We start from the raw sequence: 17,238 nt of genomic DNA, 5'->3' as shown, positions 1-17,238 counted from the left end.
GGGAAAGCAGGTGGGTGTCTGTGGCTCAGGACCTGTCATGTCAGTGTGGCTGTGGGAACTCTGAGCCTCTCCGTTCTAAACTAAAAAGAGGTGTAGCCCTGGAACAACCATGACAGACCCCAGATGCAGTGGGACCCAGGGCTCTGGCCAGGCCGTTGGTAATTAGTCTCTCTGCTTCCCTTCCATTTGTGGGGGTGGGATGGGGCCGGTGGGGGTGGGGAGGGCCGGGGGGGAGCCAGCGGGGTCGAAGGGACAGGTGGCTGCGTCTTTATCCTCATCCTCTGGCATCCTGGGGAAGGGGAGGAAGGGGAGGGGCGTCCCCTTGGACAACAGTGGCGAAGACCTCTTGGTTTGTTTGTCTAACTTTGCCCCTGTCCACACTGAGGAGCCCTGGTGAGCAGATGAGGCCCCGTTCCCTGACGGACGGTCACGCTGCACAGATGACACCTGCTCTTGCATGTGCCATGGAACCTCTCCGGCACGGCCTCCAGTGCTCTGTGGAGCTCATGCACGGCAACACAGGTCTAAGCCTCCTTATCCTCCAGCGTCCCCTGTTTCCTTCCTCGCGCGCTCTGCAGGGGGTGCAGGTGTGAGCACCAGGTCCCTCCAGCCCGCTGACCAGGATCCCTTCCGAGGGTTCCACATCCTGGGCATCGTCTGGTGGCTGCTGGCTCGGCTGGTGTCCTTTGCTCTGGAAAGGCGGGGGCTTTCTTGACTTCGGTCCTGCACGCCCTCCTCTGCAGTCCTCGTTCTGTCTGTGTACCCGCCCCCCCCAACCTGTGTTTTGACCACAGACCGTGAGCTCCCTGAGGACCAGGTCCCACCTTCTCCATCTTTGTGTCCTCAGCACACCGACCACGGCCCAGCCCTCATGAGGACTCATTCGCTCATTCATCCGTGTGTTCATCCAGCAGATATTCTTGGAACTCTGGAGGACGGGGGAGGACTCAGTCGGTGCCCCTACTCTGAGGGTCCTTAACGGTGCAGTGGCGAGACAGGCAGCAAACAGGCAACAAGGAGCGTGGCAGCACCCAGCGACACGAGGAAAGTGAGGCGGCCATCGTCCGGAGGGAGCCTGCCAGACCGGGGACCCCTCACACTCGCTGAAGCTGGTTCCCATGTAGGCGGGCCAGCAAGGCAAGTTGCCTCCGAGAGCGTGAGCTCAGAGGGGCTCAGGTCCGGATGCCTTTACTGCACAGGCTGAGCCCATAGGCAGGACCACTCAAGGCTCCCAGGGATGGGAGAGTGTGGCCTCCGAAGGGGATGGTGGGACATGCAGCTCACACAAGGGATGCTGGGAGAGGTGGTCTCCACAGGGATGCTGAGAAGGGTGGTCTTTGCAAAGAATGCTGGGAAATGTCGTCTCTGCAAGGTATTCTGGAAAATGTAGTCTTTGGTGAGAGCTGGGTCGGCCAGTATCAGAGGGTGTCTGGTGTCGGAGGAGGAAGGGGAGATGCTGGTGGACACAGGGCCTCTGTCACGCCCTGCAGTACCTTACCCTTAATGTTTCACATCTTCTGTTATAATCCGAATCTTCCTGCTTTCGATGGACCTGCTCCTGACAAGGCAAGGATTACAACATCACGACCAGGATGGGGCTTAATTATGAAACCAGGACTCTCTGCTTCTCCCCAATGATTGCTTTTCCCAAAGGCTCTTTTTTTTTTTTTTAAATTTTTACTTATTTATTTGACAGACAGAGATCACAAGTAGGCAGAGAGAGAGAAGGAAGCATGTTCCCCGCTGAGCAGAGAGCACGATGGGGCTCGATCCCAGGACCCTGGGATCATGACCTGAGCCGAAGGCAGGGGCTTTAACCCACTGAGCCACCCAGGCGCCCCCCCAGAGGCTCTTAATAGGGGTTGCAACCCCACATGTCCTCTGAGACTGGACAGGACACATTCACCTGTGAAACAGCTGGGCGTAGGAGGATGGGGGGGTGGGGAGGGGACAAAGACGACCCACCTGGAAACACGACAATTTTAAAAAGAATTTCAGGGGGCGCCTGGGTGGCTAAAGCCTCTGCCTTCAGCTCAGGTCATGATCTCAGGGTCCTGGGACTGAGCCCTGCTTCCTCTACCTCTCTCTGCCTCCTTCTCTCTCTGTCTGCCTCTCTGCCTATGTGGGATCTCTGTCTGTCAAAAAAAAAAAAAAAGGAAGGAAAGAAAATTATTAAAAAAAAAAAAAAAAAAGAATTTCAGAACCTGAGCTCAGGCCAAGCAGTTTTGAGGGCCAGACCCAGCACCCCAGCAGTTGGCTGACCACACCGTGCTAGTATATAATGACAGCATGGTTTCCAAACCCCGGAAGCTAAAGTCACGTGCACTCAGGGGACACACTCTTCCCTAGCAGATGGCAAAGCATAACTGTCTCTGAGGTTTGCTATTTCCTAAACCCAGACTATCACTTTCCTGCTGGAGACCCCAGAAAACCCTCACATGTCCCTCTCAGTGAGGTCTGTGGAAAGCCTGAGGATTTCTAGCAAAGCGCTCACTCACCCCGGGCTTCCTCCGGCTTCCCGCCCGTCCCCATCACCACCCTGCCAGGGCCCAGGAACGGCAGCTCTGGGGTGACTGCCCGTGGCTCAGGATGATGGGATGTGGTGATGCTGTGCTGGCGCCGAGCTCAGGAGGGAACCGGTGATCCACAGGACATGCTGGAACTCCCCAGGGCGTGGAGCTGAACTTGGGGAAGCGGAGTCGCTTCGTTGGGGCAGAATGCCCTGAAGAGAACCCAGAGCGGCCGGGCCCTGAAGCGATTTCCTCCCTGAGCTACCTCCCCTGGGGGTCACCGGCCAGGTCTGCGTGGGCCCCTCGGTGGGACGCCAGGGGTGCACGCAGGCTCACACGCATGTGCACACACACAGGCACAGGCACACACATGCTCACATTCACAGACACTCGCACATGCACACACGCGCATACGCTTACACATGCACACGCTCTCACACTCACACACATGGGCACCAAGGCATCAGCGGACTCACCGACCTGAGCTGGGGACCTTCCCCGGTCTTGCCTCACCCTGCTCTCCACGGTGAAGGGCACCCATTTCTCCAAGCCTGTGGGACGGGGTCACAAGACAGACCTGTCAGCTCAGCCCAGCCGCACCCGCGAGATGTGGGCTGCACGGGGTTGCAGAGGACACCTCGTTAGATGTCAGGGCTCCCCATTTCGTTTCTCGTGGGTGACAGTGAGAGCTGGCAGCCTGGACTCTGTCTTTCCTGACACACGTGGCTGAACCTGGGCCGCGAGGGTCCCCAGCACGGCCCCGGGAGGGCCCTCGGCATGCAGACCCGGGAGGGAGCTCTCTACATGCGGAGCCCAGCTGACTTCTCGCCTGACACCTCCATCTATCTTCCCGTCAGCTTTTCCTTAATTAATTTCATCCGGGCTCAGGGACCGCAGCCCTCCTTCTGCTTGGGGTAGGGCTGGCTCTGGGCCTAGACAAAGACAGTCTGCACGCAGCCGGGCCCTCTCAACCTTCAGTTTCTGGTGACAAAGAGCTGGAGGCTGACCCCCGGCACAGGGAGACCACCCCCCGGGGAGTGCCCCTTGCACGAGGCCTCTTCCCGCGGAGGCTGCCCTGGTCTTCCTCCAGCCTGCAGACAGCCTGAGACGGGTCCCCGGGGCCTGGGTGAACAGCTCGCGCTGACGTGGCTTCGGGCGCCGGGCACTGGGCCAGCAAGGACGAGGTGAGTGGAGGCGGAGGGCGATGCCCGTCCTCTGCGAGTCTGCGAGGGTTTGGGGATTGGCTCGACAGAGTAAGGGTAGTTACAGGAATTAGCTTCATACATCCAGCATCTTATTTGCATCACACAACCATGCCCCATTATTTCTGAGCCTAATGAGGAAGGCACCCACGGCCAGTATCCGCAGGAGGACCGTGGAGGCTCAGAGAAGGTCGGGCACACAGCAAGTCAGGGGTGGCCCTGGGAACGGACCCAGGTGTCCCAGGACCCAAGCCTTTCCTACTGGCTCTTTCGTGCCTCCTCATCCTCCCACCTCCGAACCGATTTTTCTTAGGAACACACACTCTGCCTCGGGCTGGGCTCCTACCACCCGGCTGGGCAGACAGTGGGGGACATGGGAAGATCCGGCAAGGGAGCCGCCAGCGTTGAATACAGGGAAAGCTCCTGCACGCCTCTACCACGTTCCCGCAGATGGGTGCTGGGGCCGGTTCTGCTCTTCCTTCAAGGCTGCAGAGCACATCCGGGCACCCTGGTTATTGTGCACACGGGGCAGCTCTGTGCAGGACAAATGCCTACACAGCGCCGGTGCTTAGCAAGTCCTTGATAAACATTCATCATGTGGGTAAGTTCATCTGGGTCCAGTTGTGATGAGCAGGGTCCCCCATGCCGTGACCTATGACTTACAGCAGATGCACCTAATGGATTCTCTTCCTCCTTCTCCCTCATTCAGCGCATCACCATGACCACCACCATCATCATCACCACCATCATCATCATCCCCACATGGTCACAACCGTCACCCTCAGTACCGTCACCGTCATCATCAAACCCTCCTCGTCATCACCATCAGCATCATCACCATCACTGTCGCCACCATCATCAACATCACCCGCACCAAGACCATCCCCACCAGCACCATCACAATCATCACCAGCATCATCCCATCATTCTCACAGTAACATCCCTGGACATTCTACTTACAAGGACCTGCGCTACAAACCTTGCACACACTCACGCCCTTCACCTCCCCCCCACCTCCGTGTTGAACGCGTGAGCTCACTTACTCACCAACACTCAGTGCAGCTCTCACTCCCCTTGAATACAGTACGGCTGAGAATAATTCTCCTCCTACTACGTTAGCCACCCAGTAGCACCCATCGAGTGCTTCCTGTTTATCTGGAAAGACAGAGGACTCAGTTCTCACAGGAACCATCCACAGTAAGGACTGTTCTCCTTCCCATTTTACAGGTGAGACAGCTGAGTCACACTTGGATCTGGCGCAAGGCTGGCTGGTACTCAGACGACTCTGGGAGGCTTCCGCTCCAGATGTCTTGGATCTCGGCAGAAGGCTCTACTCCTCATTTCCACTTCATTGCAGTTTCAGGATTTTGATCAAGTAGGCCTGGTGAGAAATGGTTCTTCCCACAAAGAGTAGATGCTGTTCTAGACAGAGCAAGCAGAGAAATGCACTCCAGAAAACGTGCAGTAGGACAGGCTGGCCTGGGGGAGAGCCACATCTCTGGCCTGCAGAGCAGCAGCACGAGAAGGGAGTGTGGTCCTCTCCCTCCCCGGCTGCCCCCGATGCCCTGCTGTCTGCGAGTCCCCCGAGGTTCATCGCCAGAGCAGGTCAGGCCCAGAGACTCGGCAGTCGAGCTCATTAGATCAGCGAGTGCCCAGCATCAATACTCTTCAAGGACAGCGGCTGCCTACCCTCGCTCCTCTGCTTTGCTCTGGAGATGGGGGTCTCGGCCCTCTTGGGGTCATTGACAGTATTTCCAGAACCCACAGCAGGGCTGTGTACGTGCACAGGATCCTGGAATATCCCCCTGATGGAGCCTGGGCTATGCTCCCCAAGGGCAGGGATCGGGGACACCGTGTCCTCATGGAGAGGAACCTTGTGGGCTCGGGCACCAGGTCTGCACCCGGACCCAGGCTCCCCACAGTGCAACGTGGCTGCACATGGGTGTCCACTCGAGACCCCCTGCTGGGCCTCCAGAGCCCTTCACTGCAGGGGAGCCGGCAGAGAGGCCGCTGTGCTCCGGGGCCAAGCAGACAGACGCCCAAGGTGGGTCGCCTTCCCAGCAGCCAGAGTGGGTTGTTTACAGAAACAGACTTGGATTTAGAAGAGATTTCCCTCAAAATTCACCTTTCTCTGTGTGTGTGTGTGTGTGTGTGTGTGTAGGTGGAGGACACTGTTTCCAGTTTGTTTGTTTGTGTGTGTGTGTGTGTGTGTGTGTGTGGAGGTGGAGGACACTGTTTCCAGTGTGTGTGTGTGTGTGTGTGTGTGTGTGTGGAGGTGGAGGACACTGTTTCCCGTGTGTGTGTGTGTGTGTGTGTGTGGGTGTGTGTGTGGGTGTAGGTGGAGGACACTGTTTCCCGTGCGTGCCCTCCAACACAGTCTCCCAGGACGGCTGCGGTGGGAAGTGCTGTCTCTCCCTCCCTGCTGCAGATGGCTGAGCACATGAGCCCTAAAATCCTCTCAGCAAACCAGCGTCTCTGGAAGACAGACAGAGAAGTTCCCCCATGGTCAGGCCACAGCTCCCAAGGCTGTGTTTGAATGTGGGGCCCTTTGTACAGAATGACTAAGAGCTCTGGGAAATGCTAATCCAGAGTGAGTTTTTAAAACTTCATGATTAGTTTGAGAGTTGCCTCCAACTCCCAGTCCCCAAGCAGACCCTGACATGGCATAGAAAAGTAGAAGGCCGATTTCTTTTTAAAGATTTTATTCGTGTATTTGAGAGTGAGAGAGAGCGTGTCAGAGGGAGAAGCAGCCTCCCTGCTGAGCTGGCAGCCCGATGTGGGACTCGATCCGGGGATTGTAGGATCATGACATGAGCTGAAGGAAGATGCTTAGCCACCAGAGCCACCCAGGCGCCCCAAGGCAGATTTATGCTTGTCTTAACTCCATCTCAAGGGCAGATGCATAGCAGCTGTTGCTGAAACTATAATTTACTGCCTCGTCTAATAAAAACATCCAGGGTGAGGGCTTCAGGCATGGCTTGATCCAGGGCCTCACCCGACACTATCAGGAGTTTGTCTTCCCTTTCCATCTCCCAAATCTGATTCCCACATTTGTGCTTTGGCTCTCCATGTGTGGTATCAAGATGGGGGCCTGGGTCTGAGTGTCACTAATCTCTGCATCTTCTAGAAGGCTCAGCATTCATCTTTCTCAATCAGCAAGTCTGTGGCAAGGGAATCTGATGATGCAGTGAGGCGGGCTTGGGTCACAGAGCCACTATGGCTGAGGAGAGGAAGCAGCCCCCGACCACGGAGAAAGATGGAGGAGAAGGCTCTGCAAGGAAAACGGAGGCTCCGTGGTCAGAAGACGGAGGACTGTGGGCTGACCTGGCCGCACCACAAATGCCCATCATCCGTCACATCCCTCTCTACTCCTCTCTACATCATCAGCGTCCACCTTCGGGTGACGACAGGCCTGTCACCTGACGTGTGAGGACCACGTGGCGAGCACCCGTTCGCTCTGCCACCTTCCATGGTGGGCCACGGGCCTGTCCACGTTCCCACAAACACCTCTTCAGGCGTGGTGACATTTCTGGCGTGGAGTTTTTGCCCTCCTCATATGGCCTGTCCCGTCAGCCAGATGCCTGGTCACCTGCGTCCCTGCAGGGTGCCCTCCCACCCCCCACCGCCCGCTCTGCACCCTCAGCTCTCAACAAGCTTGGGAACAACGGACTGGCTGCGCGGGCAGCTTCCTTTCACGTGGCCTGGGGGGGGGCTGCACGCTTCTGCTCCCCACCTCTCTGCCCTGAAAGCGCCGCTCAGAAATGGCTTTAAAGTAGCTTTTGGCGAGATGCACAAAGGAAAAGCGAGAACGTGATGTAGCTTAAGTCAGTGGGTCCGATAGAAATGTCACATTTAATTAACATCCCGGCCTCCCGAGGGGGGGTCTCCGCTTCCATCTGGGACTCAGGAGCCATCCTTCCAGCACACGTACGTGCGCGCGCGCACACACACACACACACACATACACACACTCGCACACGCACTCACACACTCATTAACCCTCAACCCTTTCAACAATCAGGGTCGAACTTCCCGAGGAGCTCCAGGGCTGGTCCCCCGGGGGAGGAGCAGGTCCCTCTGGGGAGGGACCTGCCCACGCCTCCCGGCTTCGAGGCGTCCTGACCCCATATCAGGGAGGGCTCCCCTGACTGCAGGGGACCGAAGACCCAGCACAGACTGGCTGAAGGCGAGGGGACGGATCCACAGAGCCCAGGAGGGAGTCTCGACCTGCTTGATCCGGGGGACCCCGCTCCTCCCCCACCCTTCATCCCGTGTCCCCGGTCGGCTTCCTGCTCAGATGGACCTGCCTCCTGGTGACACGGGAAGCCCCTCCATCCCAGATCAGACGGAGGTCCTGAGGCTGGAGGTCAGGGTCGCATGCTCAACCCGGAAATAGTCACAGCAGAACTAGTTCCCCGGGCCTGAGTCCCAGGGGCCATCCTGGCTCTGGGGGGCACTCAGCACCCCCAAACCACAGGCCCAGGAAGTGGGGGAGGTGCTCCTCTCAGGGAACTTGGGGGCTGCCGTGAACATTTAGGACAGGGACATGAGTGGGCAAGATGGCACTAGTCCCACTGGGCTGAAATTTTGTCTTGGATGGTCATTTCCATTTTACAGAATTTGAAGTATTTAAAATGCTAGCACGTTTTAAATTTCTAGTGTTTAAAATGCTAGCAAGTTTTAAATTTCTCAAGCACCAACATAATTAAAATAACTTTAGCTACACTATATCTTTTCTGATCTGAGAGCAAAAGCAGTAAATATGTCAGCAGCAAATCGATAAGAGCATTATTCCATAATGAATTCCCAGCACTGTGAATTGGACTGACAAGCAGCTCTGGCCCTCGTGGGTTTTCTCAGTGCCCAGACACCTTCGAGGGCAGCGCCGTGGGGCAGGCAGGGCCTCCCAGGTCGGGGAGCACATTTCCACGTCTCTGCAGAGCGTCGGCTGTTGGCCCGATCGCTGAGGACTCCCGTGTCCTGCACCTGACAGCCCAGGGTCCCACTCCCCCCAGGAGAGCTCAGGCTGTGTCTTTGGACAGAGGTGGCTCTGCAGGGTGGCCCAGCTGTGTGACCTGTGCTGAGGCTTCTCCTCTAAGCAGCTGAGCCTGGCCCTGCGGGAACCCCTCACTGTCTTCTGGGGTGTCCTGTGTGGTCCTGTCTCCCCAGGCTCCAGACCAGGCAGGGGTGAGGCAACTGCAGCATCCTCGGATGGCTCCTGTGGCTTCTTCCTCCTCCCCCAGCCTTGGTTTCAATCTGGCTGTGTCCTCTGTGCAGAGCAGCTCCACAGAGTGACTAATAGGATGACGGGCTTCCGCAGGAGCTTGAAGGGGCTTCCCCTCCTCCCCTTAGACTTTGAGTCTTGATGAGAGATTGACCATCCGAGTGGGTAATGCACGTTATTCTCTAAGGAAGCCACTGAAGCTCCCTGGTTGTGTCACTCGGGCTCCCCTGCGGAACAGGGCTTTGCCCTCCGGGCGCCACTGGGACTGAGGACCGGGGAGAGTTACCTCCCCTGCACCTACAGCCTGCACAGCCTGGACTCTGCTGGCTGCGGGAGGGGCCGTGTCTGGATGCTTCGTCTGACAGCTGGCTTGGTGGGTAAAGCCCACGAGGAGGTCCCTCCTTAGCGAGGGAGACACTCTATCAGCACGGACATATCCCAGGGGCGCTTGCATACACTCCGCCATCTGCCGAGTGAGAGGGAAGTGATTTACTGCCGACCTGCTCCAAAATGTTCTTTGTGGGGACCCTCAAGAGTATGCCTGACACATGTCTTCTCATAAAGCTGTTTGCCGCGCGGAACTCTTGGGTACCTTGGCGTAGGAGCAGATCGCTTGCATTTGCTCAATGGTCATCCGGCTCAGAAGGAGCAACCTTTGAGGTTTGGCGCCCGTGGACCACACCTCCCCACGGGATTTGTTTTAGGTATTTGTGGATACCAGGGAAGGCCTTTGGAGAGGATTACCCAGATGTCTCGTGTGAGAGAGCAGTGTTCAGCGGCTGGAGACAGCCCTGCTTCTCAGCGGGTTGAGACTAGACCACCATAGGATTCCAGCTCTCTCGGTGCCATCAAATGCCGTCAGGGACGCCTATTCTGTTGATCCAGTGGTTTGATCCAAGAGATTCCTGTCCCTTGGTGTTGGATTGGGTGCAGGTCATGAGCTGGTTTCAAGGATCAAAGAAGACGTCAGCATATGGGAGCTGGGTGCTGGGAGGATGGGGCTGCCTTGACCAAGATGGCAGGAGCTGGAATTGGGAGGTCAGGTGACCGGATACACCTGCGCATATCAGCGATGTCACACGGCAGAACTCCGGTGTCGACAGAGTCTGCAGGAATCAGGGCTGGAGACAGACATGGGAGTTACTCACATGATACTCCAAGTATCGTGGGGTTAAGTGGAATCCCAAGGGAGAATTTACAAGGAAAAGGTGGCCAATCACGGAGCCTTGGGGGAACATCTGCATTGAGGGGTCCTGAGGGAAGAGACAAGGATGCAGGCAGGTAAGGAGTCAGAGCACAAAAAAATTGAGAATGTGGTGCCAGTCATCTTAAATGTTTCAGAGACAATGAAGATAAAACCAAAGATGAGCCAGCAGTCAGAGACCACTTGCTGCTGAGGTCAGAGGGCAGGGGTTCAGAGTGAAGCCAGCTCATGGCTTTGGGACTGGGCAGGGGGAAGGGGCTGTGAGGGCCAGTCCTGGTGGAACGCTGCCTGCCGCCCTCCTGTCTCTCCAGCCGACATGGGACTATTCCTCCCCACCGGCGTCCTTACAGGAGAGTGAATCAAGAAGATTAATGGGCCTAATGGAGTCCGTCCAGATAAATGAGAGAGTGGCCTGACCCTTCATGCCGGGGAGCCTGCTCACATAATTGGGCATTTGAGAGTCCCTTCTGCTTCTGCCAGGCTAACAAGCTGTGTTTGTCACATCACAAACAGCTCGGTCCCCGTGTTCTCCTGGTTTCACAGATCTCCTGGGTTCCGAGAGATGGCTCCTCCGCGAGTGGACCGTCTTCTCTCCTGGGGGGTCTTCTAGATGGACACAGGGCGGGCTCTGTCCATGTGGGGGTGGGGAGCACGGGGCCCCTGGAAGGCTCCTGTCTGGCTCTGCCGGGAGAATTCTTGTGCCTTCCCAGTGCTCATCCCAGGACGCGGGCTGCAGCCGCCCTGGTTTGTGTGAAACTGCCCCCCAAGCTTGTGGTGGCCAAAGAAATTTGGGTGCAAAGGGGCAGCTACAGATGGCGGCTGCCTGTCCCTGGCAGCTGGAATGGAGATGTGGGCGCTGGAGCTCACGCAGCCCTCCTGGACATAGGAGGAACCTGATATGGAGAAATCCCAAGAAACGAGGTAGAGTAGGCTCCTTCCCTGATGCCTGTGATCTGGTCTAGGCTCCCGTGGATTGTGGTTTCCAGTGGCTCACAGCCGCCTCTCACCTTGGCCCGGGCAGCCCGGGCATGTCCAGCCCCTGCACGCTGTGCTGAGTGAGGACAGCAGCCACCCCCCGTGGTGGCTCAGCCCCATGCCCCTCACGGGCCAGCGTGGCCTGGGACTGGTGTCACGGCAGGTGCTGACTCCCAGGCTTGGGCCGGGGCCCAGGACTCTGCATCGGTGACAGGCTCCAGGGCAGGTCGGGCTGCAGGTCCTCGAGCACACTGGGAGTAGCCGGTGTCCCAGCCCGGGTGTGCTCCCCTGTCCATCTCCTGCCCACCAGAGCAGCCCCCAGAGAAAAGCAGTCGGCAGAGAGCATTTCCAGGTGGATGGGCTCCTGGGGAGGCTGTGCTCAGCAGTGATGGTGGGTCCTGGAGGCCTCTCCATCCCTCTTCTGCCTCAAGTGACAGAGACGCATCAGCCCCCCTGCCGGCTGCTCCTGCCAGCTGTGCGCCATGGTATGGTTGTGCCCCTGGGAGGCAGGACATGGGGTGTGGGTGGGAGATGCTGGTGAGCAGCCCAGGGCGCGTCCAGCGGAGGCATGAGGAGTCGCGCAGGTGGGTTTTGAGTTGCTGGGTTACGACTGGTTTCACTTGTGTTTTCTGCTTCATGGCTCGTCACAGGGGACTGTGGGTGCTGGCTGACGTACCACACTCATGCCTGAGGAGGCTACACCCTTCGTGATTGTGGGTCTGGGTGAAACCAAAGCGATTCTCTCCTTTACCTCCTGCCGGCCTCTGTGGGCCCCCCCAGTCCTCAAGGGCCTCTCCTCCGCACCCCAGTTCCTTGGATCACCTGCTCTCTGGGACCCATTCTCAGATGCCTCTGCCTGCACGCTCTTCTGACCCCATGAGAGATTTCCATCCCTTTCTGAGCAGAACATCATCATGCTTTTTGGTGTTTGGGAAAAAGGAACCAAGTTTTACCTTTATGCCAAAAGCACGCTCTATTATTATTGGTTTAAAACAATTTTTTAAAGGAGACCCTTGAGCAATTCCCCAACCACCCGTGAACATCAAAGTCTTGGCTGGCTGTTTTCCTTAAGTCGGCATCCGATCTCATCAATTGCCACAGCTCTAATTAGGGAATAAAACTTTGCCCAGTTGGTCTGAACATTACCAGGTGCCCAGTTCCCAACCACTGCGTTTGGAACGTCGTCTCTTATCCTTAAAAATAATTCTGTTCTTACAAAATGTTGTATGAAATTTTAAAGTCTGAATATTAAACACTTCCCCAGACCCCCCCTTTTTTTTAATGAAACATATGTGTAACTAAAAGGAAAAACAATCACCCATAACCACACCCTCCAGAGGGAACCGCTAGAGGCACTTGGCACAGGGTGCGCCTGTGCGTGTGAATGAAAGACAGCCGAGTGTGTGTATGCTCATGCAGGCAGTCTTTTTTTTTTTTTCTTTTAAAGATTTTATTTACTTATTTGAGAAAGAGAGAGAGCACACACATGAGCAGGGGAGCAACAGGCAGAGAGAGAAACAAACTCCCCACTAAGCAGGGAGCCCGAAGCAGGGCTCGATCCCGGGACCCTGGGATCATAACCTGAGCCGAAGGCAGACGCCCCCAGGTGTCCCCAGGTCAGTCTTTTACAGGAAACTCAGCTCGCTCTGTGCACCTCGCTGTAACCCAGTTTTGTTCAGGAATACCTGACTTTGTCCTCGAGTCATTAAACACGCTCCTTGGACAATGACGCTTCCTCCTCCGGAAGGCCAGAGTCATCCGAGGGGCCATCCCTAGCCTCCTCCCGCAGACCGGCCCTGGGGTATGTGATGGAGGGTTCACAGCAGCTCGTGGGTTTCTGAATTGTTTTCACCCCGGGCTGTGCTGTTGGAAGCGCAGCTACTTCAAATGGTTTTATGAATAAACGTGCTCCACCAAGACGGAGACACAAGCCCCTGACCCAGCACTGCTCGGTGGAGCAAAGAGCAAAGTTGTGTGACAACTTGAGGACCCCTTCCTTGCCTGGAGAGCTTGTCCCCTTCCCACATCTTGGCACCCCTCCAAGCACCTGCTAAGCTGTCAGCTGTGGAGACAAACCCAGCAGACCACAAAGCCAGGTCATCACTGAGCAGGTACTGCATATATCTCAGTGCTAGACCATCACTAAGCGCTTACTGTATGCACCGATGGTGCCGGACCTTTGCTGAGCACCTACTGAGTAACTCCATGCTGCCAGGTCACTGCTGAATATTTACTGTGTACATTTCTACCCCAGATCTCGGGACATGGTGCCAATGGGCCTGGGCTCTCATTGGCTCCCATCCTGGCTTGTCCTCTCCATCCACACTCGAACCTGCTCAGCCTGGTGCTCCCACCCATCATGTAGCTGGGACACATTTTCTGGAATCACCCCCATCAACCCAATATGAACAGATTCAAATTTTGAGCCATGCAAACATGAAACTTTTTTTTAAGAATTCGCCTAAGCTGAATTCCTGCATCCAGATTAACTGACTGTACAACATCCACTCCTGGTCAGTTCTGAGTAAACCTGTTCCATCATGATCAGACTTGGTCAGTCGGACTGTACCTCCGTCTCCTTCCTGGGAGGGGCAGGTCTGGGTGCGTCTGACTACTGGCTCCGTGCGCACAGGCTTCTGCAGAGATGTCCATCAGAAGCTGGTCCTTATGGGTGGCCAGAGGGAGGGATGCAGGGATGGCCGGACTGACGGACGGATGGGTGGATGGGTGGGTGGGGGCAGGTGGAGGAAGCATCTTTGGCTAGCTGCGTATGATGTGCTTGGGGTGGCCCAGGAAGATAACTCTTGGCCACGTCCTGTCTTACATTCCTCCACCTTTTGCCTTAGAACAGTGAGGACCCATGTAACTCCAAACATGTTCTCAGTACCACCTAGAAAATCTTTAGCAAATCAGCACAGCACAAACAAAAGGAGCTGTTGGGGTCAGACACTGATTTGTTCCCCAGAGAAAGCCCCAGGGAGCCTTTTTTCCTACATCCAGGGAGGATGTGAAAAAATGAACAGAATCAAGTGGGTGGTGGAACAGAGTCTTACACAGAGTAGGGTCCCCCGTGGTTTTGGGATGTGGAGATGCCATCTGTGCAGACAATGTCTGCCTGTGGATCGGTTTCAGCTCCACGTAAGAGTCACCTGGGGAGAATTAAGAATTCCAGTTTCTAAGCTGTGCCCCACGTCAGGTGCACCAGGATGTCTGAAGGCAGGAGCCTCCCAAGTGATTCTAACAGGCAGCCACTTTGAGAACCACTGGTGTAGAGCCCCCCTCCCTTGGACTCTAGGTTTTTGTCCCTCCTAGGCCAGAGCACTCAGTGAGGCGGCACCAGCTGGAATCCTGGGCAGTCTCCGGCTCTCCTGCCACTAGAGCTGTGTCTTGGTCCCTGTCCTCCCTTCCCCAGAGCCCTGGCCTCTGCCCGCCCGACAGCCTGGGTGCACACCCTCTTCTTTGGGCAGAGACATTTCCCCTGCTATCGGAGAAAGTTGTCGGAGGACATGACCTCTGGCTAATCTTAGAGCTGGCCCCGGTAATCAGAGTGCCCTACCCTCCCATCCTGGGACTCCACTGTTTGCCCAGTGTTCCTAGTGTGAGAGCCTCTCCCAAGAAGGTGGCCTTGAAAGAGTGATATGCTGAGACCCTTCTGGACGCTAAGGGCGCTCTCTAATCTTCAGGATTTGGGGGGCATGGCAGAGAGCTCCTCATCTTGTAGCTAAGACAAGCCTCAAATAGAAGTTCCCTTGTCACCTGCCCATCTGGAGTGGCCCCCTCTGTCATCCATCTTTCCTTGCCCTCTGTGAATGGGGCAGGGGTACAAACCAGCCCCCTACATGAAGGGCCTGAGAGTGGGGTTCGCTCTGCCTCAAGCTTCCAGTTCGTCTTCCATCTCCTCTGACCCAGGATTTTAGATGAGACACTGGGCTGAGCCCCTGACAGCTTGCATCTGAGCGACAGTGACTGGTTCAAGAAAGGGCATGTGCTTCCAACCGGTGCTCCTTGGCCCCTGGAGAGGAAGGCCCGGCCTCTGTCTGAATGGCTGTGAAGAGGCAGTCAGCATTTCTTGAGACTTCTGAATCTTGAATCAGAGGATGTTAGAGGATAGACAGCCAGCACAGAAGAGGAATGGACCTTGCTGGCATCACTTGAGCCCCTGGATCAAGCCAGACCTGAAACTGAGATGGACTTTCCAGCTATGTGGACCAATAATTTATCCCTTTACTTATGTTGATTTGGTTTAGGTGTGCTGTTGCTCATAACAGAAAGGATCCTGACAGACAAAACAGCCTGCAGTTCCTCACAAACTGTCTTGGGGTCCACACCCAATCTCTTTGCAACCGTGTTCTGTCTCCTGTTGGAGCGCAGGACGCATGGAGAGATTTCAACACAGGGAGCCGCACGGAATGGTTCTGATTGTAGCTCTGCCCTTCTTGAGCTGCAGCTTTTGGCCAGCTATATGTCCTCACAAACTTCAATATCCTCATGTAAGATATGGGGGTGTTGGTAGCAATAAAGTCCTCGTTGGCCTTGCTCTTAATGCGGAACTGACGACCAAATAAGGAGCTGTGCATAAAGCAGCAAGAACTGCATGTGACCAAAACGAGCTTCATGGAGCATCATGTACTCGTACAATGGGCCTCTGGAGTAGGCGTCCTCTCCGCTCAGGGACTTAGCACTCACTGTTCCCTCTGCGTGGAATGCCCTGCCCTTAATTGCTTGTTTCAGATGCCAGCTCTCTAATCCTTCTTCTATGAATCTGCAAAATGCCCAGGAATCTCCTGTCCTGGCATGTCTTACGGTTGGCAATCTGTGTTTTAGATTAGCTATTCCTTTTCTGTATTCCTCTCCAGGAGGTGAACTTAAAGGCCCCGGATGAGTCTGTATTGCTGATTCATTTTAGTACCAATGCCAGAGCCTGGACTCTCAGAAGATGTGATAAATGAATGAGTGAGTGGAACAGTCTGGCCGCTCAGGGGCCGTTTCTTCCCTGGGAAATGGGCCTGACTGTGGCTGACATCCCAGAGGTTCTAGGGCCGAGGGTCACCCTGGTGCCCGGGCTGTGAGGACCAACCCAAGCACTCAGGCCTGCAGTAGGGAGCCATGAGCTACACCTTGAACCGCAGCTGTCTGGGGGGCAGTAGGCAGTCCACATTCGTGGTCACTTGACAAGGAAAGCAATCATCCTTGGACCCATTTGGCCCTACATCCAGTGACAAAGCCACAGCTAGGTCCACAGGGGACACGTGAGCTGTCCTACACCCCCAGGGCTACAGTAACTGGGCTCTAACAGGCGTGTATTACCCTCAGAGGAAAGAATGGTGTGCTGCTTCCTTTTAATGCACTCGGAAATTATCAGCTTTTAACTAAAATTAAGGCCGGTGCCAGGCTGTGCTAAGATCTCGCGTGAGCACTGAGAGGACGCAGACGTCGCTAGGAGAGCTTAGTGCTGCTAACGCGAGGTCACTGCAGTGATGTTCCCACCCGTGCATTTTGTCCTTGAAAACCGGAATGGACTTTGATACCCTCTCAAAGACTGCGTACATTTTGAATTCACACGCGCCTTCCTTCTCGGCTCTCTCTGTTCTGCCAGAGACACTGGGACCAGCGAGCAGAGCTGAGGGTGAGCTCGGGGAGAACTGTCCTCCTGAGACGGTCCAGCTCCCAAGCCTGTCCCAGGGTGGGCAGCCCTTGGGGATCTGGGGTCTGGTGCAGAGGGTTGAGTGGCCCCTTCCTATCATAGCTGAGCTGGGGAAGTTGCAGAGGGCCTTTACTTCCCAAGGAACCCAGTCTGGGGCCAGACACCTCCAGCTGCCCATCTCTGCCAAGGACAGGTCACGGCTCTCTGAGTCCAGGCTGCAGACCTGGGCGCCAGCCAGGGCCTAGCATCAGAAAACCTGGACAAATACTTGGAAATGTCTTGGCTTTTCAGAGTCCTTCCCACTTTCTGCGATCCTGTGCACACTGTGGGGGAAAGAGGAGGGCAGGAGGTGGGTTCAGAGGGACCTCTGCCTCGTCCTGGCTGAGTGTTCCCCGGGGGGCTGGCCGATGACAGCACTTCGCAGAGACAGAGTGCCCCATTGGTCCAGCCAGGGCGTCCCCCCCACCTTTGTGAGCACT

The sequence above is a fragment of the Mustela nivalis genome, assembly GCF_964662115.1.
Source record: "Mustela nivalis genome assembly, chromosome: 14".
Taxonomy (NCBI): Eukaryota; Metazoa; Chordata; class Mammalia; order Carnivora; family Mustelidae; genus Mustela; species Mustela nivalis.
The sequence above is the reverse complement of the archived record's forward strand: the minus strand, read 5'-3'. Positions refer to the sequence as shown.